Raw genomic sequence first — 4748 nt, forward strand, 5'->3', positions numbered from 1 at the left:
CAGGTGGTTCCGGCATGTCCGGCAGGTGGTTCCGGCATGTCCAGCACGTGGTTCCAGCATGCCCGGCAGGTGATTCCGGAGTGTCCGGCATGTGGTTCTGGAACCTCTGAGAGGTGGTTCCGGCATGCACGGCAGGTGATACCGGAGTCTCCGGCATTTGGTTCTGGCACCTCTGAGAGGTGGTTCCGGAATGCCTGTCATGTGATTCCGGAGTGTCTGCTGAGTGGTTCTGGCGTAGCCGGCAGTTGATTTTGGCGTGTCCACTAGGTGGTTCTGGGGAGTGGATCAGCTGGTTCTGGCATACTCGGCAGGTGGTACCGGCGTGTCCAGAACTTGGTTCTGGCAAGTCTGAGAGGTGGTTCCGGCACGCCCGACAGGTGATTCCGCAGCGTCCGCCAAGTGTTTCTGGCGTACCCGGCTGGTGATTTTCGCCTGTCCGACAGGTGTATCTTGCGAGTCAAGCAGGTGGCTAAGGCATGCTCAGTTGGTGCTTCCAGCGTCTCTGGCACGTGGTTCAGGTGTGTCTGAGAGCTGGTTCTGGCATGTCCGGCAGATGATTCCGGAGTGTCCACCAAGTGGTTCTGGTATACCTGGCAGGTGATTTTGGCGTGTCAGGAAGGTGGTTCCGGCTAGTTGAGCAGGTGGATCAGGCGTGCTCGACAGGGGGTTCAGGCGGGTCTGGCAGGTGGTTTCGGTCTGTTCGGGGAGTGGTTCCGGCATCTCAGGCACATGGTTCTGGCACGTCTGAGAGGTGGTTCTGGCCGGCCCGACAGGTGTTTCCGGAGTGTCCTCCAAGTGGTTCTGGCGTAGGTGAAAGGTGATGTTGGCGTGACCGACAGGTGGTTCCAGCCAGACCGGCAGGTGATTCCGGAGTATCTGCCGAGTGGTTCTGGCGTAGCCGGCAGGTGATTTTGGCGTGTCCAGCGGGTGGTTTTGGCAAGTCAAGCAGGTGGTTCTGGCGTGCTCGGCAGGTGCTTCCGGTGTCATTGGCATGCGGTTCCGGCATGTCTGAGAGGTGGTTCCGCCATGCCCGGCAGGTGATTCCGGAGTGTTCGCCAAGTGGTTCTGGCGTAGCCGGCAGGTGATTTTGCCTGTCCGGCACTGGTTCCGGCGAGTCGAGCCGGTGGTTCTGGCATGTCCAGCAGGTGGTTCCGGTATGCCCGGCAGGTGATTCCGGATTGTCCGGCATGTGGTTTTGGCACCTCTGAGAGGTGGTTCCGGCATGCCCGGCAGGTGATTCCGGAGTGTCCGGCATGTGGTTCTGGCACCTCTGAGAGGTGGTTCCGGCAAGCCCGGCAGTTGGTTACGGAGTGTCTGCCGAGTGGTTCTGGAGTAGCCGGCAGGTGATTCTGGCGTATCCAGCAGGTGGTTCTGTGGAGTGGATCAGGTGGTTCCGGCATACTCGGCAGGTGGTACCGGCGTGTCCGGAACATGGTTCTGGCAACTCTGAGAGGTGGTACCGGCATGCCCGACAGGTGATTCCGGAGTGTTCGCCAAGTGGTTCTGGCGTAGCCGGCAGGTCATTTTGCATGTCCGGCGGTGGTTCCGGCGAGTCGAGCCGGTGGTTGCAGCGTATCCAGCAGGTGTTTCCGGTCTGTCCGGCAGGTGATTCTGGCGTGACCGGCACGAGGTTCTGGCACGTCGGAGAGCTGGTTCCGGCATGCCCGACAGGTGATTCCGGAGTGTCCGACACGTGGGTCTGGCGTACCCGGCAGGTGATTTTGGCGTGTCTGGCAGGTGTTTCTGGCAAGTCGAGCATTTGGCTCAGGCATGCTCAGCAGGTGCTTCCGGCGTGTCTGGCACGTGGTTCTGGTGTGTCTGAAAGCTGGTTCTGGCATGTCCGGCAGATGATTACGGAGTGTCCACCAAGTGGTTGCGGCATGCCCGGAGGGTGATTTTAGCGTGTCATGTAGCTGGATCCGGCGAGTCGAGTAGGTGGTTCCGGCGTGCTCGGCAGGTGGTTCAGGCGGGTCTGGCAGGTGGTTTCGGTCTGTTCGGGGAGTGGTTCCGGCATCTCAGGCACATGGTTCTGGCACGTCTGATAGGTGGTTCCGGCCGGCCCGACAGGTGTTTCCATGGTGTCCGACAAGTGGTTCTGGCATAGCTGGCAGGTGATGTTGGCGTGACCTGCAGGTGGTTCCAGCCAGCCAAGCAGGTGATTCCAAAGAGTTCACCAAATGTTTGTGGCGTAGCCGGCAGGTGATTTTGGCGTGTCCAGCAGGTGGTTTTGGCGAGTCGAGCAGGTGGATCTGGCGGGCTCGGCATGTCTGAGAGGTGGTTCCGCCATGCCCGGCAGGTGATTCCGGAGTGTTCGCCAAGTGGTTCTGGCGTAGCCGGCAGGTGATTTTGCATGTCCGGCAATGGTTCCGGCGAGGCGAGCCGGTGGTTCTGGAATGTCCGGCAGGTGGTTCCGGCATGTCCGGCAGGTGGTTCCGGCATGTCCAGCACGTGGTTCCAGCATGCCTGGCAGGTGATTCCGGAGTGTCCGGCATGTGGTTCTGACACCTCTGAGAGGTGGTTCCGGCATGCACGGCAGGTGATACCGGAGTGTCCGGCATTTGGTTCTGGCACCTCTGAGAGGTGGTTCCGGAATGCCTGGCCTGTGATTCCGGAGTGTCTGCCGAGTGGTTCTGGCGTAGCCGGCAGTTGATTTTGGCGTGTCCACTAGGTGGTTCTGGGGAGTGGATCAGCTGGTTCCGGCATACTCGGCAGGTGGTACCGTCGTGTCCAGAACATGGTTCTGGCAAGTCTGAGAGGTGGTTCCGGCACGCCCGACAGGTGATTCCGGAGCGTCCGCCAAGTGTTTCTGGCGTACCCGGCGGGTGATTTACGCCTGTCCGACAGGTGTATCTTGCGAGTCGAGCAGGTGGCTCAGGCATGCTCAGCTGATGCTTCCGGCGTCTCTGGCACGTGGTTCTGGTGTGTCTGAGAGCTGGTTCTGGCATCTCCGGCAGATGATTCCGGAGTGTCCACCAAGCGGTTCTTGTATACCTGGCAGGTGATTTTGGCGTGTCAGGAAGGTGGTTCCGGCTAGTTGAGCAGGTGGATATGGCGTGCTCGCCAGGGGGTTCAGGCGGGTCTGGCAGGTGGTTTTGGTCTGTTCGGGGAGTGGTTCCGGCATCTCAGGCTCATGGATCTGGCACGTCTGAGAGGTGGTTCCGGCCGGCACGACAGGTGTTTCCATGGTGTCCGCCAAGTGGTTCTGGCATAGCTGGAAGGTGATGTTGGCGTGACCAGCAGGTGGTTCCAGCAAGCCCGGCAGGTGATTCCGAAGAGTTCACCAAATTGTTGTGGCCTAGCCGGCATGTGATTTCGGCGTGTCCTGCAGGTGGTTTTGGCGAGTCAAGCAGGTCGTTCTGGCGTGCTCGGCAGGTGCTTGCGGTTTCATTGGCATGTGGTTCCGGCATGTCTGAGAGGTGGTTCCGCCATGCCCGGCAGGTGATTCCGGAGTGTTCGCCAAGTGGTTCTGGTGTAGCCGGCAGGTGATTTTGCATGTCCGGCAATGGTTCCGGCGAGTCGAGCCGGGGTTCTGGCATGTCCGGCAGGTGATTCCGGCATGTCCAGCAGGTTCTTCTGAGAAGTGGATCAGGTGGTTCCGGCAGGCACGGCAGGTGATTCCGGAGTGTCCGCCACGTGGTTCTGGCGTACCCGGCAGGTGATTTTGGCGTGTCTGGCAGGTGTTTCTTGCAAGTCGAGCATGTGGCTCAGGCATGATCAGCAGGTGCTTCCGGCCTGTCCGGCACGTGGTTCTGGTGTGTCTGAGAGCTGGTTCTGGCATGTCCGGCAGATTATTCCGGAGTGTCCACCAAGTGGTTGTGGCATACCCGGCAGGTGATTTTAGCGTGTCAGGTAGGTGGTTCCGGCGAGTCGAGTTGGTGGTTCCGGCGTGCTCGGCAGGTGGTTCAGGCGGGTCTGGCAGGTGGTTTCGGTCTGTTCGGTGTGTGGTTCTGGCATCTCAGGCACATGGTTCTGGCACGTCTGATAGGTGGTTCCGGCCGGCCCGACAGGTGTTTCCATGGTGTCTGCCAAGTGGTTCTGGCATAGCAGGCAGGTGACGTTGGCGTGACCGGCAGGTGGTTCCAGCCAGCCCGGCAGGTGATTCCGAAGTTTTCACCAAATGGTTGTGGCGTAGCCGGAATCTGATTTTTGCATGTCCAGCAGGTGGTTTTGTCGAGTCGAGCAGGTGGTTCTGTCGTGCTCGGCAGGTGCTTCCGGTGTCATTGGCATGTGGTTCTGGCATGTCTGAGAGGTGGTTCCGCCATGCCCGGCAGGTGATTCCGGAGTGTTCGCCAAGTGGTTCTGGCGTAGCTGGCAGGTGATTTTGGCATGTCCAGGAGCTGGTTCCGGCGAGCTCGGCAGGTGGTACCAGCGTGTCCGGAACTTGGTTCTGGCACGTCTGAGAGATGGTTCCGGCATGCCCGGCAGTTGATTCCGGAGTGTCCGGCATGTGGTTATGGCACCTCTGAGAGGTGGTTCCGGCATGCCCGGCAGGTGATTCCGGAGTGTCCGGCATGTGGTTCTGGCAAGTCTGAGAGGCGGTTCCGGCATGCCCGACAGGTGATTCCGGAGTGTTCGCCAAGTGGCTCTGGCGTAGCCGGCAGGTCATTTTGCGTGTCCGGCGGTGGTTCCGGCGAGTCGAGCCGGTGGTTCCGGCATGTCCGGCAGGTGGTTCTGGCGTGACCGGCACGAGGTTCTGGCACGTGTGAGAGTTGGTTCCGGCATGCCCGACAGGTGATTCCGGAGTGTCC

Source organism: Equus caballus, unplaced genomic scaffold (assembly GCF_041296265.1).
Source record: "Equus caballus isolate H_3958 breed thoroughbred unplaced genomic scaffold, TB-T2T haplotype2-0000440, whole genome shotgun sequence".
Lineage (NCBI taxonomy): Eukaryota > Metazoa > Chordata > Mammalia > Perissodactyla > Equidae > Equus > Equus caballus.